This window comes from Mustelus asterias, chromosome 14 (genome assembly GCF_964213995.1).
Source record: "Mustelus asterias chromosome 14, sMusAst1.hap1.1, whole genome shotgun sequence".
NCBI lineage: Eukaryota > Metazoa > Chordata > Chondrichthyes > Carcharhiniformes > Triakidae > Mustelus > Mustelus asterias.
The window spans coordinates 96,841,042-96,868,023 of record NC_135814.1 but is presented as its reverse complement, the minus strand read 5'-3'; the positions used below and the strand labels follow the sequence as shown (position 1 = coordinate 96,868,023).

General features: G+C 45.1%; 1 protein-coding gene and 1 pseudogene across 4 annotated transcripts in view; both read left to right on the top strand.

Annotated features, from left to right (window-relative positions):
- The window catches only part of LOC144503886 (partitioning defective 3 homolog B-like), a 1,029,287-nt gene that overhangs the window by 827,449 nt on the left and 174,856 nt on the right, over nt 1–26,982 (top strand). The gene's annotated exons all lie outside the window — the stretch shown is intronic.
- On the top strand, nt 23,800–23,977 carry LOC144504159 (U2 spliceosomal RNA; annotated as a pseudogene).

The following is a 26,982-nucleotide window of genomic DNA, read 5'->3' as shown; positions in this document are numbered from 1 at the left end:
ACAGACAAAGCATACTGTTCATAGAGAAGGAAAGGAGAGAATGCAGAATGTAGTGTTACAGTTGTAGCTCGGGTGTAGAGAAAGATCAACTTAATATGAAGTAGGTCTGTTTAAAAATGTACTTGCACTACTTTAGGCTGCAGGTAGCAAATCTTCTCTCTGCTGCCATCCCACTTAATAAATGGCAAATCATCCAGAACAAAGGGCACAGTGTCCTCTACGACTCTCACCCCCTATACCCCAATCCTTAACTCCCTTTACCTGGCTCCTGTATCCTGGAGAATCAATTCTAAGATTCTCATCCTTGCTCTCAAGACCTCAAGCCAATGACCCAACCGCTTCTAACCTCATCATTTTCATTGCCCCATGTACCTCTGCCCAGCCTCCAGTACCATCCGCTTTCTAATGTAGTGTTCCCCACCCTGATTGGTAGCCGCTCCCTTCACCATCTTGTCCCTGTATCTTTTACGAACTCTCTTCCTTGGCATTGCTGTCTTGCCATCTTCTTCCCTAACTTTGCAAAACCTCCTTAACTTAAAGATCCTAATCAACTCCACCTTTTTCCCCCTTCCCAATCCGCTTCTTATTGATCAGTATCCACCAACCTATGAAACATTTTAAGACTGCTCACCTCAGGTAAGTTACATGAGACATGTAAGTTTCTGAAGGTACCCATTGCCAAGTTGAGGAATGACAACTGCGTGATTTGCCAGAGAACTAACTTCATTCAGAATTTTTGATTTGATTTATTATTGTCATACGTATTGGGATACAAGGAAAAGTATTGTTTCTCGCACGCTATACAGACAAAGCATGCCTTTCATAGAGTACATAAGGGAGAAGGAAAGGAGAAGGTGCAGAGTATACTGTTACTGTCATAGCTAGGGTGTAGAGAAAGATCAACTTAATACAAAGCAGGCCCATTCAAAAGTCTGACGGCAGCAGGGAAGAAGCTATTCTTGAATCGGTTGGTACGTGACCTCAGACTTTTGTATCTTATTCCCAATGGAAGAAGTCGGAAGAGAGTATGTCCGGGGTGAGTAGGGTCCTTGATTATGCTGGCTGCTTTTCCGAGGCAGCGGGAAGTGGGGACGGAGTCAATGGATGGGAGGTTGGTTTTCTTGATGGAACCTTGGTAGTTTCTTGCAGTCCTGCTCAGAGCAGGACCATATCAGCCTGTGATACATCCGGAAAGGATGAGTGACTTTAGGAGATATTTACTTAAATTAGAATTTTATTTCTCCCATACTTAAATGACTACTTGCAGTCTGAGTGTATCTGGAATCACAGTGTGGTTTCCTGTGCTGACAGATCTGCGGTGGACATAATCCTCCCCATATGCCAGTTACAAGAGAAATGTGGGAAGAGGTGTATACCTATTTCATAAAAATCTCACTAAAACATTCAACACTGTCAGCTCTGCAAGATATGGAGTGAAAATAGGCTGTTCAGCAAGGTTTCTCAGTCCCATCGCTCCATCCATACCAATATGTGCTGCACTGTACCGTTTGATGGCTCCACTTCTGACAGTTGGCAAAGGAGTGAAGAATGAAGTGAAACAGACTTTGTCCTAGCACCCACTCTGTTTGACATGATGTTGAACTTTGCCTTTCTTGCAGATATTGAAGGAGTTGACCTGCACACTGCATCAGACAGTAAGCTCTACAATCTATCAAGATAAAAACATTGTTTTTATTCATGGGATGTTGGCGTTGCCAGTATTTATTGCCCATTCCTGAGAGTGTTTAAGAGTCAACCACACTGCTGTGTGTCTGGAGTCACATGTAGGCTTTAGGAGAAAACTTCATGAGAACACAAAGGTGGCACAGGAATTTTACAAAAGTTAACTTAAACATTGCATGTTATATTGCCTGAAATGTAATCATGTGTGTATCATTGTCATTTGTTGGGACTAGCTTAGTCAGAGCTAAATAAATAAATATTTAGCTCTGACTAAACTAGTCCCAACAAATGACTCATTATTGGCGTGTATTGATGGCTGCAGGGGAGTTAGGGACATTTCCTTTATTGTGGAGGTAGCAATGTTGTGTGTTTACTTTCAGTCTCTAATGAATGTTCTGTTGGTGTCCAGTTTGTTATTCACCAGTCTGTTGTACGTGGCTGAGCAAACTCAGCTGGTCTTCCCTTGTCTGCATTGTCACGGAGATTGTCCAAGGCTACTCTCCATGGAGATAATTGAACTGTTGTCGGTGAGCTCAGAGCCCTGTGATAACGACGCAAGATCAGAACTCTTGACCATGGTCTGCTGATCGATGCGTTTTCACTAGTGCGGGTGTCCTCGGGGCCAGTATTCATTCACAAGTGTGCGTGACAAGGATCCGCTCTCCTTGCCCACCTGGGTGGCAGAGGGTACAGGTTCTGCCCGATGCTCGGTCAGCAGTGCCAAGGTACCCAGACTGGGCATTGCCAGTTTGCCCCTTGGGCAGTGCCAGGGTTCCAGATTGGCACTGCCCAAGGGGCAGCCCCCCCTTACACCTGACCTCCTGGGGGGGCCTCAATGGCCTCTCTTCACTCTAGCAGGGTTGGTCACCTGTTGCCGTTAGTGGGGAGCAGTTGTAAACTCCGCTGGAGTGAAATACTCCTGCAGGGGTTGGGGGGGGTGGTTTGTTAGCGGGTGCAGACTTCAGTCCCAAGCCCGCTAATGAAATGGGAATTTGGATTTCCATACAGTAATCAGCTCTGGGAGAGAGGCTGGCAGAGATTGGTGGGCAATGGAGTTCGAGCATTGGGACATGTTTGTGTAATCTAATGGCTGCATGTGTGCAGTTTATAACCCCCTGTATTCTAAGGAAATGCGCAATCGTTTAAAAGGGTGGAACGGTGACACAGTGGTTAGCACTGCTGCCTCACAGTGCCAGGGACCCGGGTTCGATTCCTGGCTTGGGTCACTGTCTGTGTGGAGTTTGCACATTCTTCCCATGTCTGTGTGGGTTTCCTCCCACAGTCCAAAGATGTGCAGGCTAGGTGGATTGGCCATGCTAAATTCTCCCTTTGTGTCCCAAGATATGCATGTTCGGTGGATTGGCCATGGTAAATTGCCCCTTTGTGTCCAAAGATGTGCAGGTTAAGTGGATTGGCCATGCTAAATTGCCCCTTGGTGTCCAAAGGTGTGCAGGTTAGGTGGATTGGCTATGCTAAATTGCCCCTTCGTGTCCAAAGATGTGCGGGTTAGGTTGATTGGCCATGCTAAATTGCCCATTAGTGTCAAAGGATTAATGAGGTAAATAAGTAGGGTCATGGGGATAGCACCTGGGTTAGATTGTGGTTGGTATAGACTTGATGGGCCGAATGGCCGCCTTCTGCACTGTAGGGATTCTACGATAATCTATGATGATAATAGCCCTGAAGTCAAATGCCTTTGCCACTTGGCTGAATCAGGTGTAGGTTAGGTTTTCCCTGATATCCCTTGCATGACTCTCCAGGGCCTTGGCATCCATGCGCATACATTGCCTTCCACTCAGGCACATCCAGTTAATTCTCAACTGGAGGACGAATGCTCCTCCCTCTCATTCCACGGCAGCATTGCGCAGTACACAGCAGACCAGGACAATTTGAGATACTCTCAGTGATGCATCCTGCGAAGACCCTCCGGACCGGTCAAGGCAGCAGCAATGCATTTTGGTGGTGGCTGTGGCAGAGGCGCTGGCCGAATTGTGCCTCTGTTCCCACTGTGCCGTGGGGACGCCTTGCTGGTGCCATCAGCCAGATCTGGAGGGGATAACCCTTGTCATCCATGGCCCTGCTGTTGACCTGGGCTGGAACCCGTGAGTTAGTTACTTTATATATTAGTCACAAGTCAGTTTGCATTAACACTGCAATGAAGCTATTATGAAAATCCCCTAGATATAAAGGCACCTATTGCTCATAACGGATTGGGTAAGCACATTGAGACTGCTGCAAAGTTGCATAGTAGTAGGTTTCGCCGTGGCCTTTCATGTGGATACAAGTCTTTTAGAATTCACAGGGGTAGTATACTGGCACTTGCCCCTGTGTCAACCTTAGCCAATAACAAATGGTTGCCAACTTATATTAGGAAAAATAATTTGAATATGGGCAAACAGTTTATTAAAGTTTATTTTATTAGTGTCACTGGAATGAAGTTACTGTGAAAATCCCCTAGCCGCCACACTCCGGTGTCTGTTCGGGTACATTGAGGGAGAATTTAGTGTGGCCAATGCACCTAACCAGCACGTCTTTCAGACTGTGGGAGGAAACCGGAGCACCCGGAGGAAATCCATGCAGAAACGTGCAGACTCCACACAGACAGTCACCCAAGCCGGGAATCGAACCCGGGTCCCTGGCACGGTGAGGCAGCAGTGCTAACCACTGTGCCGCTCTAGATTATCAGCTTGTAAATCCTTCCAATACACATGTTGCAGAAGACAAAGGAAAAACCGCTGCAGTACTTTGCCAAGCAGAATCATGGACCAACCCAATACTAGTCCATGGTCACCAATGCCCTTTTCAGGCATGGGGCCTGGAGGAGGAGGAGGATTGGTATGTGAAGACAGAGGAAGTGCAAAGCAGGTCAAACAACATCTCAAAGAGAAAGACAGGTTAACAGTTGCGGTTTTTGTTTTAACTCTGCAAGATTGCATGATCTAATATGCAGTCACTTTATTTCTGACATTTGAAATATCTGCTCTTTAATGTGTCTTGGCTCAGGGAATACCTAAGATAAGTGACCTCGAAATAGTGTGAAGGGCTGAGCTATTAAATGCAATTGAAGTAACAGGACCACTGAGGCTTGTCATGTTAATTGCTAAACATCTCTACTGGTATTGGCTCAGTTGCTATGCATTTGTAACCCCTTGAAGGAAGTTTTTTTTTGCGGTGATATCTTCATATACTAGAATATCGATGGAAATCCAAAAGGATTAATTGGTTCATTTTTTAACAAGGTCCTAAATGCAGAGACAGGCTGTTCAGACAAAAGCAGAAACGGCAACACGGACCGTGTGCACTGGCTAACCATTCTGAGCCATTTTACCAAATGGATATTTAGTTCCCTTATTTTATTTAGGATTATTGATGGTAGCCCCATTGTCTAAACCAGCTGGACAGTTTTATGATGACTGCTTGTGGGTAATATTTCATTCTGGACCTCAGTGCACAGTTAGTTACAGTAAGAAGTCTCACAACATCAGGCTAAAGCCCAACAAGTTTATTTGGAATTGTGTGCTTTCGCAGCACTGTTCCTTCATCAGGTGACTCACCTATGTAAATTGTAAACAATTGCAGTCCCAACACTGATCCCTGAGGCACATCATTTGTCACTGATCGCCAACCAGAAAAACACCCATTTATCCCCACTCTTTGCTTTCTGTTAGTTAACCAATCCTCTATCCATGCTAATACATTATACATAACGCCGTGCGAGTTTTTCTTACGCAGTAGCCTTTTGTGCGGCACCTTGTCGAATGCCTTCTGGAAATTCAGATACACCACATCCACCGGTTCCCCATTGTCCACTGCGCTCGTAATGTCCTCAAAGAATTCCACTAAATTAGTTAAACATGATCTGCCTTTCATGAACCCATGATGTGTCTTTCCAATGGGGCAATTTCTATCGGATGTCTCGCTTTTCCTTCCTTGATGACAGATTCAATACTCGAACATAAGACATAGGAGCAGAAGTAGGCCATTCAGCGCTTCGAATCTGCTCCGCCATTCACTGAGATCTTGACTGATCTGTGATAATATTATTTTTTAGAAAAAGAGAAATTATGTTCAATTGTAGCATTCCAAACTGCTTCGGGTGCAGAGTTACTTTTGACTTGGAATCGCTGTCCTGAGGAAATTGGCAGCCATTTTGCACATCATGAGGTTCCACAAACCGCAATGAGTAGAGATGCTTTAAATTATGAAACATTCCAAGATGCTTCCTGGGACCGTATTGACACCAAGCCCAAGAAGGAAACCTCAGAATTGGTGACCAAACGTTTGGACAAAGAGGTAGGTTTTAAGGAGCATCTTAAAGGAGAGAGAGATTCCCAAAATTAGTTCTTAGACAGTAGAAGGCATAGTGACGAGGCAGAGTGAGGGGATGAATGCATAAGAGTCTGAGGTCACGTACCAACCGGCACAAGAACAGCTTCTTCTTCCCTGCTGCCATCAGACTTTTGAATAGACCTACCTTGCATTAAGTTGATCTTTCTCTATACCCTCGCTATGACTGTAACACTACATTCTGCACTCTCTCGTTTTCTTCTCTATGAATGGTATGCTTTGTCTGCATAGCGCGCAAGAAACAATACTTTTCACTGTATACTAATACATGTGACAATAATAAATCAAATCAAATCAAATCAAGAGGCCAGAACTGAAGCAACACCGAGTTCTCAGAGGGTTGTGGGGTTGAAGGAGATTGCAGAGATAGTGAGGTCATGAAATACTTGAGGATGAGAATAAGAATTTTAAAGTTGAGACTTTGTTGGACTCTTACACACTCGGAGCCTAAAACCTTCCTAATCAGCAAGGATTAACAGCACACCAACAGTGCAGGGAGACACTGAGAACCTGGTGTACTTAACTCTTATCTATCAATTGTGCGGCCTCAATTTAATTGCATGGCCTCCTGCCATACGATATAAATTGAGGTAAAATCATGTGGCTTGATCTAATTTGTGAATTTATACTTGACCATACGACGTGGCTTATTAAGGTTCTTGGTACCTTAATAATAATAAGCGATGGTAACTCTGATAGCTGGAAATCGCTGGCTGTTTTACGTTTTGGAACCTCAAGTGATTGCTTTAAACTGTGAATCAAATTTGGGTTTGCATGTATAGTTTGGCTTTTGCGTCCTCCTTTTGGAGTTTTGCCCCCTGACTGTCAGTGTCATGGTCGACGCGTTTTCTGCCGAACTTCGCAGTTCAATAATGGAGTCACTTATCATGATTATTGAAAAGAAATGGTACATGCTGCTTTACAGGATTATCGCACACTCTGTCACATAGCTCAATATCTGTGTTGCTGTATGATGCGATACTATTGTTTGGCAGAGGCGTAACAATTCCTGCATGGGTTAAAACCCTGGGCTGTTACGAAAGAGAGAATGTCTTGCATTTGCATGGTACCTTTCATGATTAAGGTTGCCAACTGTGATTTAAATGAGGGCAGCACGGCAGCACAGTGGTTAGCACTGCGGCCTCACAGCGCCAGGGACCCGGGTTCAATTTTCTCGGCTTGGGTCACTGTATGTGTGGAGTTTGCACTTTCTCCCTGTGTCTGGGTGGGTTTCCTTTGGGTGCTCCGGTTTCCTCCCATAGTCCAAAGATGTGCGGGTTAGGTTTACTGGCCATGCTAAATTGGCCCTAGTTTCGAGAAGATTAGCAGGGTAAATATGTGGGGTTACGGGGATAGGGTAGGATGTTGTTGGTTTAGGTTCGATGGGCCAGGTGGTCTCCTTCTGTACTGTAGGGATTCTATTCCTGGAGGTTTCACCACATGACTTGCCCCCATGCATTTATCATTAGTCCACCAACACATCCATTCTTGGGACATGCCGCCTTTCTACATCAATTGGAAAACAAGAGGACTCATTACCCAATAGGATGATGCTTGACTGTCAGCCAGATAGACATTTTGCACTTCATTTTCCAATATTTTTATATCTGGTAAAGGGAAATGTTTAAATGGAGAGGTGATGGCTGCGTGGTATTATCGCTAGACTATTAATCCAGCAACTCAGCTAATGTTCTGGAGACCTGGGTTCAATTCCCACCATGGCAGATGGTAGAATTTGAATTCAATAAAAATAATTTGGAATTACAAATCTACTGGTGACCATGAAACCATTATCGATTGTCAGAAAAATCCATCTGATTCACCAATGTCCTTTAGGGAAGGAAATCTGCCATCCTTACCTCGTCTGGCCCACATGTGACTCCAGAGCCACAGCAATGTGGTTGATTCTCAATTGCCCTCTGAACAAGGGCAACTAGGGATGGGCAATGAATGCTGGCCAGCCAGCAACACCCATGTCCCATGAATGAATTTTAAAAAAGGGAAATGATAAGAAATATATTTTTAATTGGTGAATTTTCTATGTGTGTACCCCTGCACCGCCCCCGCTTCCCCCCAGGTCCTATCCCCGTAACCTCACATATTTATCTTGCTAATCCCTCTAACCTACGCACCCCGGGACACTAATTTAGCATGGCCAATGCATCTCCTAACCCGCACATCTTTGGACTGTGGGAGGAAACCGGAGCATGCGGAGGAAACCCACGCAGGCACAGGGAGAACGTGCAAACGCCACACAGACACTCTTACTCCAGAGGTGCACACAGCAGTGTCCTGGAGATTGATGTTCAATTCCTGGAGGTGCCAGACCAATCCTGGAGTGTTGGTAACCCTATCCATGACCTCAGGACATGGCCCAATGCTTCACAAACAATGAAACACTTTTTAAAGTATCGTCATAAATAAGAAACAAGGCAGCTAGTTTGCACTCAGCAATGTTCCATAGACAGAAATGTGATAATAGTCATAGAGTTTTGCAGCACAAAAAGAGGCTCTTTGGCCCATTGGGTCTGTGCCAGCCATTAAGCACCTCTCTATTCTAATCCCATTTTCCAGCACTTGGTCCTTAGCCTTATGTGCTATGGTATTTCAGGTTTCTTCTTGTGATGTTGTTTGAAGTATAACTGTTAGCCAGGACCAGATATTGGTCTTTTTCAAAATAGTGCCGTGGGATATTTTACACCCACTTGAGAAAACAGAACGGAGCCTCATTTGATGTCTTGTTCAAAAGAAGACACCTTCGGCAGTGTTAGGAGCTAGGCCAACTGGTATTTTCCAGTCAGTCTCTAGTGCCAGAATTCTACTGCCCCACCCGCCATGGGAATCAGAACAGGCGAGGGGCGGATAATGGGAAGCTCCCTTGACCTCGGGCGGGATTTTCCCATCTCTGGTCGAGTGAGACCGTAAAATCTGCCGTAGGTCTCTGGAGGTGTTGGGGAACAGTGTGGCACAGGTCTTTTGGTCTACAGCCGGGAGGCTGTCTCCCAGGCAGGCTTTGTGGCCCTCTCTGCCTACCTGGCTTCAGGCAGCCTGCCCCTTCTTCGCTGCTGGCGGTCCTTTTATTTGCCTTCCAGCTTCCAGAGATCATCTCTTGGCCATTAATTGGCCAATTTGGGGGAAAATCACAGCTGGGTGTCTCTCCCACCCCCCCACCTCCCCCCACACTGCATGCTTCCGACTCCCATTTGAACGTGACGATGACCAAAAGTCTGTTGGGAAAATCTTGCTCCCTGACTCATAGATAGCCTTCGTGAAATTCTTGCCCCTTCGATGGAAGCTCTTTGGCCATGAGATGGGTTCGTCAGAGATCGATGGAAGAAATGCCTTCAGCTACATGTTCAGTTAGCAGTTATCAGCGTGAGAACATGCTGTTTGTCTTGTATGTTTAGTTCCTGGTATTAAAAAATGCTTATGGTATGCTGCAGGTCACATCGACACTGGTCACCCACCTGAATTATTTTCTCCAAACAGCCTTTGGTCAACTGCTGGAGTCTTGAAGACAAGCCTTGCTTAGCAGTTAATTATTCAAAAGAAGATATCATTGCCATATAAAAGCTGGTTTGAGGGAGATGACTCAGAAGAGAAGGATTTAAGGACACTTTCCATTGTTTTTCTCCAACATATGTCTTGCGGATGCCTTTAATCCCAGTACATTGACTGAACCTTTTAATAAATACGTTCACGAGGGGTCATAGGTTCAAGGTGAAGGGGGGGAGGTTTAACACAGATATCAGAAGGACATATTTTACACAAAGGGTCGTGGGGGCCTGGAATGTGTTGCCGGGCAAGGTGGTGGAGGCGGACACACTGGGAACGTTTAAGACTTATCTAGACAGCTATATGAATGGAGTGGGAATGGAGGGATACAAAAGAGTGGTCTAGTTTGGACCAGGGAGCGGCGCGGGCTAATTGTTCTTTGTTTCTCGTTTCAAGGCTTCATTCTATGATCATCTTGCTGGTGCCAGTACAGAACGAGACTGCGGATAGTTGAGAACCTGTCTCGGGGGCAGGGAATTCATATGGTGTTCGTGGAAGTGGAAATGAATAGGGTTGGGAAGCATTTTCCGATCAGGGCCAGTGTGATCTCCTGGACTCGTTTCGATCGCCTCAGGGGGTCGGAGAGGAATTTCCCAGATTTTTTTTCCCCATATTGGCCCTGGGGTTTTCACTCTGGGTTTTCGCCTCTCCCTGGAGATCACATGGTCTGGAATGGGGGGGTGGGGGTGAGTTAATAGGTTGTGATGAACAAAGCATCGTAGCTGTGAGGGACAGCTCGGTGGATAGGATATTAGTATGTAGATAGGCTGGAAAATTCAGGATTCAATCCTGGACCGGGGAGCGGCGCGGGCTTGGAGGGCCGAAGGGCCTGTTCCTGTGCTGTATTGTTCTTTGTTCTTTGTTTGTTCTTAAATACATGCGGTTTCACACTGTAGTGCTTAGGATTCACACCTAATCCTGTTCACCCATCACCCGCTTTGACAAAGGGTCATCTGGACTCGAAACATCAGCTCTTTTCTCTCCTTACAGATGCTGCCAGACCTGCTGAGATTTTCCACCATTTTCTCTTTTGTTTTCAGATTCCAGCATCCACAGTAATTTGCTTTTACCCTCTGCTTGTTGACTTGCAGTCAACAACACCTCCAGTCCTACAGCCCTTTGAGAACATGCCACCTGTCCAGTACTAGCCTTTTGCACATCCCCTTTTCCATCTCTCAACCATTGGTGGCTATGACTTCAGCTGCCTGACGCAATGCCCACGAATTTCCTCCCTAACCCTTTCCCATCTCTCTCTCTCTCCTTCATTCAGGCACTTCGTTAAAATCCTACAGTCCCGAAATCTACTTAAATGGTTCAATGTCAAAAGGGCGGCATGGTGGCATAGTGGTGAGCACTGCTGCCTCACAGCGCCAGGGACCCGGGTTCGATTCCCAGCTTGGGTCACTGTCTGTGCGGAGTCTGCACATCCTCCCCGTGTTTCCTCCGGGTACTCCGGTTTCCTCCCACAGTCCGAAAGACGTGCTGGTTAGGTGCATTGGCCATGCCAAATTCTCCCTCTGTACCTGAACAGGCACCAGAGTGTGGCGACTAGGGGATTTTCACAGTAACTTCATTGCAGTGTTAATGTAAGCCGACTTGTGACTCTAATAAATAAACTTTAAAAAACCTCAAAGAATCATAAACTTAAATTTGTTTGACAACACCACTATGAAGCTCGTAGTGATATTTAAGGTTCCAAATACATTTTAAGTCGACATTGTTTTTGTCCCAATGGCTAATCCTTCAAATGAGGGGCAACCGAAGGTGAAAGTCTCCCCTTAAGAGGAGGGGGGGGGGCGGGGGGGGGGGGAATGGAGCAGAATGGAAGGTGGAAATCATTCTTGAAAGAGGAGCCTGAGGATTGGAGCCATCCTTTGAAAGTGGTGTCGTCAGCAGGAGGTAACTTCAAATCTGTGTGAAATGCAAAGGTCACTTTGGCATCCAACAGCTGGAGAGCCCGCCCCCGTTTAGTTTATTTATTTAGTTCTAAATAATTAAATTCTGGCATATCGTGCTGTGAGGTTTTATGAGTCAAGATCATTAGAGCTCTCTTGTGAGAAGTAGTCCCTCAGGTATAATGATGAACCTGATGCTGTAATGGTAATGCCACATTTGCATTCTATGGGCAGTGCATTTTGTCATAACTTAGGGCTGATTTCCTTCACTCAGCTGGACTCCAGTTTAGAAAACTGCATTGAGGTGACTGTTTGTAGACCATTTATGAATTGAATCACAAAACATTTGGGACCCATAATATCTCAATGTTTAACATTATACATTGTGGTAGGAGGTGGGGCTGCTGTACCCAAAATTTTGATGATGTGAAGATGCCGGCGTTGGACTGGGGTGGGCACATTAAGAAGTTTCACAAGTCCAGGCTAAATTAGCCCCAACAGGTTTATTTGAATCACCTGATGAAGGAGCAACCTGGTGTTGTGAGATTTCTTACCAAGATTTTGAGTTGTTGCTTATGGTTATGACTACCAGAAAATGCTTATGCTTAATATACAATATTTTATCAAAGTGGAAATGGTCGAGAGCTTCAAGTTTTAAGATGTCCAGATCGCTAACAACCTGTCCTGGTCCCTTCACGTTGACGCTATAGTTAAGAAAGCCCACCAACGCCTCTACTTTGTCTGGAGGCTAAAGAAATTCGGCATGTCCGCCACGATGCTCCCAATTTTTACAGATGCACCATAGAAAGCATCCTATCCAGATGTAGCACAGCTTGGTATGGCTCCTGCTCCAACCAAGACCGCAAGAAACTACAAAGCGAGCCAGGGAGAGTCAAGCAAAAAGCAAACAAAACCATCATGAAAATCTGGCCAGAGAAGATGCAATTATGATGGGTGGAGTTCTGGACATGCAATGCCAGAGCAGTTACAGTGACACTCAACCCATATACTTTAGGAGAAGGAAGGTCAAAGGAATGTTGTCAAAATGTCTACAAAATTCCCCAGCCTGGACTGGGATGCGGTTGATCTACTATCTGAATTCAGTTTAAACAGCAGAGACGGAGCTATGGTTTCCTCATTCAAGTGTGTCTAAACCTGATAAGCAAGCCATAAAAATTCACTTAGCAATTGGGAATGAAGGCTTACACAGGCTGAACACGTCAGGATTAACAGCAGAAGAGCTGGAGGATCCCCAAAGATATGAACGACATTGGAAGATCAGTTAAGAATCAGTTTAAACTTCCATATTCATCGACTAGAGGTCATGTCATTTCAACAGCAGAATCCACAGACTACTCTGTCAGAAGATGCAGAGAAAAGGGTAGATACTGAGATTTTTCAAATGCAGGGTTAGCAGAATGGTTGAGTTAGTGATCGCATTCACTCCCATGGACACATTCTGGCAACATCTACCAGAAAAGCCCAAAATGTACAGCATTAAAGAGCTACTCAAGGATGGACATACAGTGCAGAAGGAGGTCATTTGGCCCATCGAGTCTGCACCGACCACAATCCCACCCAGGCCCTATTCCTGTAACCCCTGATATTTACCTTGCTCACCCCGCTGACACTAGGGTTAATTTAGCATGGACAATGCATCTAACCAGCATATCTTTCGACTGTGGGAGGAATCCAGAGCACCCGGAGGAAACCCACGCAGACCCAGGGAGGACATACAAACTCCACACAGTCACCCAAGCTGGGTATCGAACCCGCGTCTCTGGCGCTGTGAGGCAGCAGTGCTAACCACTTTGTCACTGTGCCGCCTACCATGGCAGGTGGTGAAATTTGAATTCAATTTAACAAAATCTGGAATTAAAAGTCTACTTATGACCATGAAAGCACTGTCGATTGTCGGAAAAAACCATCTGATTCACTAATGTCCCTTTAGGGAAGGAAATCTGCCATCTTTACCTGGTCTGGCCTACATGTGACTCCAGAGCTACAGCAACGTGGTTGACTCTCAAATGCCCTCAGGGATGGGCAACAAATGCTGGCCCAGACACCGACGCCCACATCCCATGGTGGCATGGTAGGCCAGTGGTTAGCACTGCTGCTTCACAGCGCCAGGGTTCGATTCCTGGCTTGGGTCACAGTTTGTGTGGAGTTTGCACGTTCTCCTTGTGTCTGCGAGGGTTTCCTCCGGGTGCTCTGGTTTCCTCCCACAGTCTGAAAGACGTGCTGGTTAGGTGCATTGACCCGAACAGGCGCTGGACTGTGGCGACTAGGGGAATTTCACAGTAACTTCATTGCAGTGTTAATGTAAGCCTTACCTGTGACTAATAAATAAACTTTTAACTTTAACTTTGACATGAACAAATTTTTTTTAAAACTAGTGAATGTTTCTGTCTGAACACGCTCTATTTAGTAAAGTAAAATAAAGTTTATTTATTAGTCACAAGTAAGGCTTGCATTAACACTGCAATAAAGTTACTGTGAAATTCCCCTAGTCGCCACACTATGACACCTGTTCGGATCAATGCACCTAACCAGCACGTCTTTCAATCTGTGGTAGGAAACTGGAGCACCCGGAGGAAACCCAGGCAGACACGGGGAGAACGTGCAAACTCCACACAGACAGCGACCCAAGCCAGGAATCGAACACACATCCCTGGCGCTGTGAGGCAGCAATGCTAGCCACTGTGCCGCCCCTTTAAAGTTCTGAGGCAGTTTGCGTTGGCAACAACTATCCATCGAGAAACAAATTTCTAATCTACCTAAAACACTCTTGGTCGGTCAGCGGGTGGCCTTAAAGGATTCGAGTCCGACTACAGTATTAGTCTTCCACACAAATGTAGAATACATTTGCAGCCAGGTCAGCCCCAACCCCAGCAGGAAGAGGGAACTGAGAAGGTAGTGCCATAGTTCACTCAGGATAGATGGCAGGGATCATGTTGCGATATTCATAGAGCTGCGGAAATGCCTTAATCCAGGAGAATGTAGCATCAGGCAGTTAATAAGAGCCATGGAAAGCCACAGTGTATTGCGTCCTTGACCCTCTAATGTTTACAGTGTTGGACAAACCCAAGAGGTGATCGTTTCAATCTTGAGGAGAATACGAAAGACCTCATTCCACGCCATTAATATTTTAGTGCTTGGGCCACAGGTTGCCAGTAATGCTAACATATTTGATTCACTTCCCTCATGTTTCATAGAATACAGTACAGAGGGAGGCTATTCAGCCCATCGATTCCCCATTACCCCACGTATTTACCCTCCTAATCCCCCTGACACAAAGGGGCAATTTAGCATGTCACAGCTAGGGTGTAGAGAAAGATCAGAGTACCTTACCCAGTCCCACAACTCCACCCTATCCCCGTAATCCCACGCATTTACCCTGCTAATTCCCCTAACCTACACATCTTGGGACACTGAGAGGCAATTTAGCATGGCCAATGCACTTAACCAGCATGTCTTTCGGACTGTGGGAGGAAACTGGAGCACCCGGAGAAAACCCACGCAGACACGGGGAGAACATGCAGACTCCGCACAGACAGTGACCCAAGGCTGGAATTGACTTTCTCTTTTTTCTTTCCCTATCCATATCTTTTTTCTTTCAAAACTTGCTAAAGCTGTTACGGAACCAATCAGGACCCTTGACATTATGTTAAGTTAATAAAAAAGACAGGTTCTGCAAAATCCATTTCAATCGCTGGTTAGGTCTCAGCTATATTATCGCGCACAATTCTGGCACTACACTTTAGGAAGGATGTCAAAGCCTTTGAGAAGGTGCAGTTGAGATTTACCAGAATAGTACCAGTGAGGTGGCACATCACTCATGTGGGGAAGCTGAGACTTTTCGCCTTCAAGCAGAAAAGGTAAAAGGGGAAATGTAATTGAGATGTTCAAAATGATGGGAGGTTTTATTAGAATAGGCGGAGAGAAACTATTTCCACTGGCAGGATGACTGACCACCAGGTGATGAATATTTAAAATAATTGGCAAAAAAGTTCAGGGAAGCATGGGGAGCATTTTGTTTTTTCATGATGTGGGGATGGAGAGATTTCTCATCAAGAGCCCTGCTGCTTGAGTTGGCTGTAGGTCATAGAGTCATGGAGACGTACAGCATGGAAACAGGCCCTTCGGCCTAAGTCGTCCAGGTTTCCTAAACTGAACTAGTCCCATTTGCCCGCGTTTGGCCCATATCCCTCTAAACCTTTCCGATCCATGTTCCTGTCCAGATGTCTTTTAAATGTTGTAATTGTTGTTATGGTTCAGGTCAGAAACTCCAAACTATGGAGCTCACCTGAATCATAAGGTTTGCACCTTGAATTTGGCTAGGATAAGCATGAGATGTTTCACTTCAGGTATGATTCAAGTGACCCACGAGGGAGCTTTTATCAAACAATTTATTTAAGAATATAGTTAACATGTATAGAAAGAAAATGGCAAGAACCTTTATCAATTACAAACAAGAAACCAACAATCATGGTAATGTGTAACCCTTAAACAAAATATCTACAATGTTCCAATCAAACCAAGCCCACAGACAAAAGACCCTTTTATAAGGTTTAACACAGCTCACGTGATGCTGGAAATTGAGTCTGCATTTCTCTGGATTCACTCCAAACAGTTTGAAGACAAGCCAGCTTCCCAAAACCCCAGAGAGAGTCTGGTTCAGTCCCCAACAACAACAGATTTTCACCCTTTAGGAAAACAAGATCTTGTTTTCAGCTAACCCGCAGAATTTTCAAAATGATGGGGAGAGAGGGAAACACTTCTTTTTAGATTGCTGTCCCCTCTAAAACTTAAACTGCAGCTCCAAACTGAAAATGAAAAAACTGTCCAACAACACATGACCGTCCTCCTAACAGTGCAGTATCATAAAACTAATCCCAGAGTAAACACAAACAACCCCAGTTAAGCCATTCAAGTAGCAATAAAAAGGACATTTCCAGTGAAGCCGGCAACAATGACATCACTGAAACTGTGAGAGCTGCAGAAATCATGTTTTAAAAAAACCTTTCTTAAAGGTACACTGATGTTACATTGTACCCACCTCTATCACCTCCTCTGGCAGCTCATTCCATACACACATCCCCTCTGTGTGAAAATGTTGCCCCTCAGGTCCCTTTTAAATCTTGCCCCTCTCACCTTAAACCTATGCCCTCTACTTTTAGACTCCTGCACCCTGGGAAAAAGACCTTGGCTATTCACCTTATCTACCCCCCTGATGATTTTATAAACCTCTATAAGGTCACCCCTCATCCTCCGACGCTCCAGGGAATAAACTCCAGCCTATCCAGCCTCTCCTTATAATTCAAATTTTCCAGTTCCGGTAACATCCTTTTAAATCTTTTTTTAAGAACATAATAGGAACGTAAAAACTAGGAGCAGGATTAGGCTATCTGGCCCCTCAAGCCTGCTCTGCCATTCAATAGAACATGGCTGATCTTTTCGTGGACTCAGCTCCAGTTATCCTCCCGCTCGCCATAACCCTTAATTCCTTTACTGTTCAAAAATTTATCTATACTTGCTGTAACAACATTCAACGAGGTAGCCTCAACTGCTTCACTGGGCAGGGAATTCCACAGATTCACAACAATTTGTGTGAAGAAGTTCCTCCTCAACTCAGTCCTAAATCTGCTCCCCCTTATTTTGAGGCCATGCCCCCTGGTTCTAGTTTTACTTGCCAGTGGAAACAACCTCCCTGCTTCCATATTATCTATTCCCTTCATAATTTTATATGTTTCTATAAGATCCCACCTCATTCTTCTAAATTCCAATGAGTATAGTCCCAGTCTACTCTGTCTAAACGCTTTGCACCCTTTCCAGTTTAAAGATGTCTTATCAGTTTGCCATTACGTGTGACAAGAAACTGGCTGTTTCTCTACTCGATAAAACAGACCAGGGTGATAATTGGTGACATCTCAGAGAGTGAGGATTTTATACACTACACCCTTGGGAGTAAACTTTTATGATTGCATTACTCCCAGGTCAGAGCATAATAAAGTTTTAAAGTTTATTTACTAGTGTCACAAGTAGGCTTACTGCAATGCAACACTGCAATTAACACTGCAATGAAGTTACTGTGAAATTCCCCTAGTCGCCACACTCCGGCGCCTGTTCGGGTACACTGAGGGAGAATTTAGCAAGGCCAATGCACCCTAACCAGCACGGCTTTCGGACTGTGGGAGGAAACCGGAGCACCTGGAGGAAACCCACGCAGACACGGGGAGAACGTGCAAACTCCACACAGACAGTGACCCAAGCCGGGAATCGAACCCAGGTCCCTGGAGCTGTGAAGCAGCAGTGCTAACCACTGTGCTACCGTGCCGCCTGTCATCACCCTCTGTCTCCTGCAACTGAGCCAATTTTGAATCCATTTTATCAGTAACCACCGTGCCGCCCCAGGTCACTGGGATTGCAGACTCAAAAAATTCACACTTGTGCAACCCACGATTTTCTGCCCAATTAAAAGTAAAGGCAGAATATTTTGAGCCGTGTGAGCAGTGTTTCTCAATTTTCACTGCAGCGGTTGTGGCTTCACACAAGGAGATGTGAGTTCTAATCTTAGTCTGGTTGCTGTGGAATTTAAATTGAAGCAAATAAATCTGGAATCAAAAGTTGGTATCGGTAACCGTGACTGTGAAATTACCGGGTCGTCATTAAAGGAACACATCTGCTTCAGTAACATCCTTTAAGGAAGAGAATCTGCCATCCGTAGTCTTGTCTGGCTTGCATGTGACCCCCAGACCCGCCGCAATGTGGTTCACTTTTAACTGCTCTCTGAAATGGACTAACAAGCCACTCAGTTGCATCAACCTGATACATGGAAAAAATGTCTAATAAAAATAAAATTGGACTGAGCACCCTGCAGAAGGAGGCCATTCAGACCATCGAGCCTGCACCGACAACACTCCCACCCGGGCCCTATTATTTAAGTGGTAAAAAATTGCAGCATGCTGCTGTGCAGAGGGACCTGGTTGTCCTTGTGCATGAATCACAAAAAGTTGGTTTGCAGGCGCAGCAGGTAATTAAAAAGGGCAAATGGAATTTTGTCCTCCATTGCTCGAGGGATGGAGTTTAAAAACAGGGAGGTTATGTTGCAGCTGTATAAGGTGGACGGGAATGCCACATGTTTCCCTGCAAGTTGCACGCTCTGCTGACCTGGAAGTAACATCGCCATTCCTTCACTATGCAGTTGGGAGGGAGCAGTGCTGCGTATCTTCCACCTTGACTCCGGACCCCCATGTGAAAATCCTGGAACTCCCTCCCTAATAGTACTGTGTGTATCCCTGCACCACGTGGACTGTGGGTCACCACCACCTTCTCAAGGACGTTTCGGGATAAGCGATAAATGCTGGCTTTGTCAGTAATGCACACATTCCATGAATGGACTGAAAAAAAAAAGCTTTTGGTTACCTGTTCTAATATCTCTTTATGTGGCTCGGTGTCGTATGTTTTGCCTGATTACACTCCTGTGCTTTGGTTTGGAATGTTTTACCGCATTGCAAGGACAATATAAATTCAATTTGCTGTTGATGGATTGTGCTATCTCTCATTTCCCTTTCTCCTCATTTGCGTTGTATGCAGTGCGCAGTTTTGCACAGATAGGAAATTCCTGCATGTTACTTCTAAATTAATACGCATAACTGAGGTGCACAGTTGCATTTCTTCAAATGATAGATAATGCACACCATTTCCATTATTTAATTACTCATCAGGTAAGTTTACTGCTTTATGAAGCCCATTAATCAGTAAGTAACCAACATAATTCTTTCATTCCGCTGCACGGAACTTTATGGTATTGATAATTAAACTATACATTACATTAGGATGACTTTGGATATCATTTCATCTGTTAGTCGCGGGTGGCAAATCAAGGAAGGCTTCTGGAATTCGAAAGTAATAGATTCACCATGACATTGATCATAAAAATATCACTCATCAGCAAGAATTTAGCAACAGTAATTCTTCCCCATTTCTAAAACCACAGTAACGGATAAATTTGATTAATTGTAACAATCGCACGGAATAGCTGCTGTCATAAAATCGTAGCAATATGGTGCTATACTATATTCCCTGCCACCTCCCTCATTACTTTCGCAAATGGCTTGTATTTAAATCAATGAAGGGTTGCGTTAGACTGGCTCACTCTGTGACATCTTTCTAATAACAATCACTCTACATCTGTCCCCACCCATGCAGTGTTCTCCCTTTGTCTGTTTTCCTTTAGGCTGCTGCAGCTCGGGGATTTTGACTTGGGGTGGGGTACAGCTCAGGCAGACCCTTCTTACAGCTCGTGCGTGAGTTTAGTCATTCTGAAACAAAGGAACTAGTTGGTCATCTAGCCCCTCAAGCCTGCCCTGTCATTTAGTTGGATCTGGGCCGATCCATAACTCAACCCCATTTACCCACTTTCACTCCCACGCCTCGCAAAAAATCTATCATCTTATTCTTGAACATTTCGATTGACTCGCCCACCAAGGCCATTTGGGGAGGAGGATTCCTGATTTCCATAACCCTTTGTGTTAAGCACATCACTCCTAAACAACCATGTTCTCATTTCGAGATGATGACCTCCACTATGCGCTACCCCACCAGTGGAAATCGTTGTTATCTACCCTTTCAAATTGTTTAATAATTTTAACTGCCTCCATGATGTGGAGATGCCGGCGTTGGACTGGGGTGGGCACAGTAAGAAGTCTCACAACACCAGGCTAAAGTCCAACAGGTTTATCTGGTATCACGAGCTTTTGGAGCACTGCTCCTTCATCAGGTGAGTCCATTTCCGACAAATCCCTTCTTTGCTTGTTGGATAAGGGTGTGATTTACATAAATGGGAAACCTGAACTCAGCAGGGCCATTTGAACTAGGTACACTTTCATAGTAGCAAGGGTCGTACAGTGTGGGAGTTACAAATTTTTACAATCGTTGCAAATACTCTTGAAGGGTTGATGAGGTTTGTAGAACTTGGAAGCTGTGAAGTTATTTGAATCCTCGGCCCTCTAAATAATTTCAAAAAAGCTGCCTGCGTCAGTGAGAGGTGTCTGAATCTCAGTCATGCTGTTCACCATCTTGGTATTGTGTTTGACTCTTAAACCTCCGACCACCTCATCGAGATCTAACACTGAGATTGCCTACTTTCATCTCCGTGCCACCTGTACCTCAACTCATAAGCTGCTGAAACCCTCATCTATTGGGTGGCACAGTGGTTACCACTGTTGCCTCACAGTGCCAGGGACCTGGGTTCAATTCCGGCTTGGGTCACTGCCTGTGACCCAAGCCCCTCCCTTCCCCTGCAACCTATTGAGACCCGACAACCACTCAAGGTCTCTGCACTCTTCCAACTTCCACGTCGCTTTGACTTGGAAGTGTGGAGTTTGCACATTCTCCCCGTGTCTGCGTGGGTTTCCTCCGTGTGCTCCGGTTTCCTCCCACACTCCAAAGATGTGCGGGTTAGGTTGATTGGCCATGCCAAATTGCCTTCTAGTGTCACGGATTAGTAGGGTAAATAAGTAGGACTGTGGGGATGGGGCCTGGGTGGGATTGTGGTCGGTGCAGACATGATGGGCTGAATGGCCTCCTTCTGCACTGTAGGGATTCTATCACCTCTAAGGTTGACCATTTCAATCCTCTCCTGCCTCCCATCTTCCATTCTGTAAAAAAAAAGGTGCTCATCAAAAACTCTACTCGTTTGTTAACTTGCACCCAGTTCCAGGCTGCCTCACAACGCTAGTGACCCGGGTTCGATTCCCAGCTTGGGTCACTGTCTGTGCGGAGTCTCCGTGTGTCTGCCTGGGTTTCCTCTGGGTGCTCCGATTTCCTTCCACAGTCCGAAAGACGTGCTGGTTACGTGCATTGGCCATACTAAATTCTCCCTCAGTGTACCCGAACAGGCGCCGGAGTGTGACAACTGGGGGATTTTCACAGTAACTTCATTGCAGTGTTAATGTAAGCCTACTTGTCACTAATAAATAAACTTTAACTTTAAACAGTCACCCCTTTTTGCTTGCTGGTCTAGGTTGGCTATCAGGTTAGCAGTGCCTCACAATTTTTAAATTCCCATCCCTGCTTTCAAATCCCTTCATGGCCCTTCCTCTCCCTTCCCCTGCAACCTATTGAGACCCTACAACCACTCAAGGTCTCTGCACTCTTCCAACTTCCATGTCGCTTTGACTTGATTCACTTCTCTGTTGGTGACCAGTTTTCGTCTGCTGAGGTCCGAATCTCCAGCGTTCTGTCGCTAAGCCTGTATCTGGATGACGCTCCTCTGAAGCACCTTGGGATGTCTTTGCCGTGCTTCTTGTATGATGCTGCATAAATGCAGGTGGTTGTTGAGACGTTTCAAGATGAATGGGAGAAAAGCTTCACCGTTTTAAAATGTTAACTTGCATCAGATTGCAGCGAGCGTGCTCTCGGTGCGCTGGTTGGCCTGCTCCCTGACCCCATTTGAAAGCTCTCCGCTACCAGCCAGCCATCTGGCCTGCCGTGTCTCTCCCAAACTCCCTGTGACAGCTTGTTTATATCCCCCATACTTCTGTTTGTCAGCCTGCACACACATCACATCACCCGTTGGTTTAGATTACACTGCCCTGCTGTGGAATGTGTTTAATTTGTGCCTAATCTCAGACAGTGTGTGGAGGACACCAATAACCCTCCAGTCATGGATTAGACCTCGGTTTCTCCTTCGAAATCTCTTTCAAAAGTCTGGCCCCTACGTTCTGGTTTTTTCTCTCCCTGAACCTCACTTCTCTTTTAAGATTCTCCTTAAAAACTACCTCCCTAGCCAAGCCTTTTCTCTACAGTACCAATGTCTACTTATTGTGGCTGGCTATCAAATTTCACCTGATGAACCTTCTGCAAAGCACTTTGAGATGTTTAACCATGTTAGAGTCTTATACAAATCCGAACTGCTGTTCCTTTTTATCTTTTCATAAGCCAGAAGTTCAGTGAAACATAATTGAAGCCATCTGTTTGAGTTGTTCCTCGGGTCCTCAGAAGCACATGATAAACAATTATGTAATAGTTTCATTAAGTCGAAGGGATGGAGTCTCTTTTCATTTATTGTGGAGTGGAATCATTCGTCTTTGGGAGGCATTCTCGTCCTTGCATCAGAAGGTTGTGGGTTCAAGTTTAGCTCCAGACCCTTGGACAGAGAATTTCTTTTTTTATTCATTTGTGGGACATGGGCGTCGCTGAATGGGCCAGCATTTATTGCACATCACTAGTTGCCCAAAGGCAGTTGAGAGTCAACCACATTGCTGTGGCTATGGAGTCATATGTAGAAACATAGAAGATAGGAGCAGGAGGAGGCCATTTGGCCCTTCGAGCCTGGTCTGTCTTTCATCACGATCATGGCTGATCGTCCAACTCAATAGCCTAATCCTGCTTTCTCTCCATAACCTACGTAGGCCAGACCAGGTAAGGATGGCAGATTTCCTTCCCTAAAGAACATGAGTGAACCAGATGGGTTTTTCCGACAATCGACAATGGTTTCATGGTCATCAGTAGATTCTTAATTCCAGATTTTAAAAAAATTGAATTCAAATTACATCGTCTGCCGTGGTGGGATTCGTACCCGGGTCCCCAGAACATCAGCTGAGCTTCTGGATTAATAGTCTAGTGATAATACCACTGGGCCATCACCTCCCTTAAGTGTGTCAACCTTAATTAAAGGTTGACACTCCAGTGCAGTACTGGGGAAGTGCTGCACTGTCTTTGGGATGAGACAAAGACCCTGTCTGGGGCTTGAAGTGGACCCAGTTAAGATTACATGGTACTATTTTGAAGAAGTGTGCTCCCTGGACGATATTTATCCACCTAACAACATCATCAAAACAGATGATCTGGTCATTGTCGCACCACTGTTTGTGGGAGCTTGCTGTGCATAAATTGACTGCCATGTTTCCTACATTACAACAGGGACTGCACTTCAAATGTACCTTGTTGGCTGAAAAAATGCTTTTGAACATCCTGAAGTTGTAAAAAGGCACCGTGGAAGTCCTTTTGGTTCTTCCCTTGCCAGGAAGTGATAATTTGTGAGGTTATCTGAGGTGATTCACCTCAGAAAGAGTACTTGTATATTGACCGTGGAAGCAAAGAGTTTTGCTGATCTTGCTAACCCATTCTTGAAACTTGCTCATCTTGTAGCGGTTGTGGGAAGTAATTGATCTTCGGCAGATGATGAGGCAATACTGTCCAAGGCTCATGTTCATGGGCAGTACTCATCCATTTACAGTAAAGTTAGTAACAATCTGGAGAGACTGGCCCATTCTGTTCAGTTATATTTCTTTCTTGGGAAGCCCTGTGCTCTTGAACTTCTCGGCCTTTTGGCTAAGATCAAGTGTAGTATCGGATCTGCACTTGGTTGAGGTCATGGGGTTACGCTGAGGCTTCATGTGTTTCATCTGAAGCAATTTTTAAAAGCGGCATCTCGGCCTTTTGGCTAAGATGCAAATGAGCTCAAGTCTTGGAGGAGGATCCTCCCCCTTCTCCAATCAGCTTGACTCATGTAGATCAGGCCCAGGACAAGGGTGGCTTAGTCACCCGCTCTGTCTTGTCAGCCTGGATCGGAAATGTCTCAACTTGTTGAGACTCTGAATTGGATTTGATTTGATTGAATTGGAAAAGTATTTTAAAAAAAGAATCACTTTTCAAGGAAGTTGGGGGCGGGGGAAGGGGGGGGGGTGTTGGTAGAGGGGGGTTGGAGTGGGGGGTCCCTGGAGAGAGAAAATTACCCTTGAATTTTTTCCAAAGATAATCCATGAGGAACTCCTTGGAGTTTACAGTATTTGTTAATGTCTTCTATATGTGATTGATTTGATTTGATTTATCATTGTCACATGTATTGGATACAATTAAAAGTATTGTTTCTTGCACGCTGTAGGGTGGCACGGTGGCACAGTGGTTAGCACTGCTGCCTCACAGCGCCAGGGACCCAGGTTCGATTCCCAGCTTGGATCACTGTCTGTAGTCTGCATGTTCTCCCCGTGTCTGCGTGGGTTTCTTCCGGGTGCTCCAGTTTCCTCCTACACTGCAAAGATGTGCGGGTTAGATGGATTGGTCATGTTAAATTGACCCTAGTTTCAGGGGGATTAACAGGGTAAATATAGGGCCTGAGTGGGATTGTGGTCGGTGCAGACTCGATCGGCCAAATGGCCTCCTTCTGCACTGTAGGGATTCTATGATTCTATACAGACAGAGCATACCATTGATAGAGAAGGAAAGGAGAGAATGCAGAAGGTAGTGTTACAGTCAAAGCGTTGTTAGAGAGTTTATAAGAGTTAGAGCAAAGTTTTAAAAGCATTAAACGAGTGTAAAAGATAGAATTAGAGGGTATGCTGGGTACAGCTCGCAAGAAGTCGCCACACTCCGGCACCATCTTGAATGTGGAAACATGTCAAGTAGCAAAACCTATCTATAAATTAAAAAAAAGCAAAAAAAATTACGTTGCAGACAGGCTCCATGTTACATCTGTGTCTCACCGACGAACGTAGAGTCATTAACCTAACTCCCGTTGCACAATGTAATCGTCACAGGGCTGCTCAGTAACCTCCAGGAAAGTAGCACATGACGTTGCTTCACGTAGATATCTAGTAGCTGCATATGGCTACTTGCTGTGTTTATCTGACTACTTGTTGACACTGGGCACTTGTCTTTATTAGTAGGCACACATGTGCTTATTTTTTTCTCTGCCTGTGATGTTGTGAATGCTTTCTGACACTTAATCCTGCTCAAGAGTTTGCTTGAGGGTAGGGAAGTTTTGAATTCGTCTGGTCCCACATGTGAAGTTCCATTTCCGGCGTTTCCTGTTTTTATATAGAGTTATGTCCACATTTCCGTCATCTGAAGCTGTCAATGGTAATACATCTCAGCATTCTGCTTTAGGGCTTAACAGCCAAATAAGAGAACAGCCCTTTAAAAACCTCGAGGAGGTCCAAAAAAAAAAATCCCTCTGAGATCTCTGCACTCCTCAGTTCTGGCCTCACCCGCGTCACCAATATCCTTCACACCAGCATTGGTGCCCTGTGCTTTCAGCTGTCCAAGACCTAAGCTCTAGAATTTCCTCCCTAAACCTCTCTGCTTCTCATTGGCTCTGGTTCTTCAGATGTATTCTTTGACCAAGCTTTCTGTCACCTCTTCTCACATCTCCTTGTAGGAACATAGGAGCAGGAGGAGGCCATTCAGCCTGTTGTATCCACTCCGCCATTCAGTGCAATTGTGACTGATCATCCACTTAGATCGACAATGTTTTCATGGTCATCATTAGACTTTTAATTCCAAATTTGTATCGCTGTTGCGGGATTCGAATCCATGGCTCCAGAGTATTACCCTAGATCTTTGGATTACTGGCCCAGTGACAGTACGACTAGGCCACCATCTCCAGATATATACTGGGGCCCAAGTACTGAAACCAAAAGAGAAAATGCTGGAAAATCTCAGCAGGTCTGGCAGCATCTGTAAGGGGAGAAAAGATGTTTCGAGTCCAGATGACCCTTTGTCAAAGCTTTGACAAAGGGTCATCTGGACTCGAAACGTCAGCTCTTTTCTCTCCTTACAGATGCTGCCAGACCTGCTGAGATTTTCCAGCATTTTCTCTTTAGGTTTCAGATTCCGCAGTAATTTGCTTTTGCCCAAGTACTGATCCTTGTGGTGCCCCACTAGTCACAAGTCCGTCTCTTTATTTCTACTCTCTGTCTTCTGTCTGGTAGCCAATCCTTAATCCATGCCAGGATATTATCTCCAATCCCAGGTGCTTTAATTTTGCTCACCAACCTCCTGGGAGGGGTGTTATCAAAAGCCTTCTGAAATTCCAAGTATATCACGTCCATCAAATTTCCGTTATCAATTTTGTTAATGTCTTTGGAAAACTCCCAACAAGTTCATCAAACACATTCATAGATCCACATTGACTATGCCTAAATCTATTATCTAAGTGTCCATTTATCACATCCTTTATATCAGATTCCAGCATTTGGCCTACTACTGATGTAAGGCTAACGGGTCTGCAGTTCCATGTTTACTCTCTCCCGCCCTTCCTCAATACTGAGCTGACATTTGTAACCGTTCAATCTGCAGGAACCATTCCAGAATCTACAGAATTTTGGAAGATGATCACCAATGCATCAACTATCTCCATAGCTACCTCTTTCAACACTCTGGGGTGAAGGATATCAGGTCCCGGGGACGTATCAACCTTCAGTCCCATTAATTTCTCCAATACAACCTTCTTCCTAATACTAATTCTTTAAATTCCTCGCCCTCCAAAAAAGTTTAAAGTTTATTTATTAGTGTCACAAGTAGACTTACATTAACACTACAATAAAGTTAGTGTGAAAGTCCCCTAGTCGCCACACTCTGGCGCCTGTTCGGGTACACTGAGGGAGAATTTAGCATGGCCAGTGCACCTAATAAGCACGTCTTTCAGACCGTGGGAGGAAACTGGAGCTCCCAGAGGAAACCCACACAGACATGGGGAGAACGTGCAGACTCCACA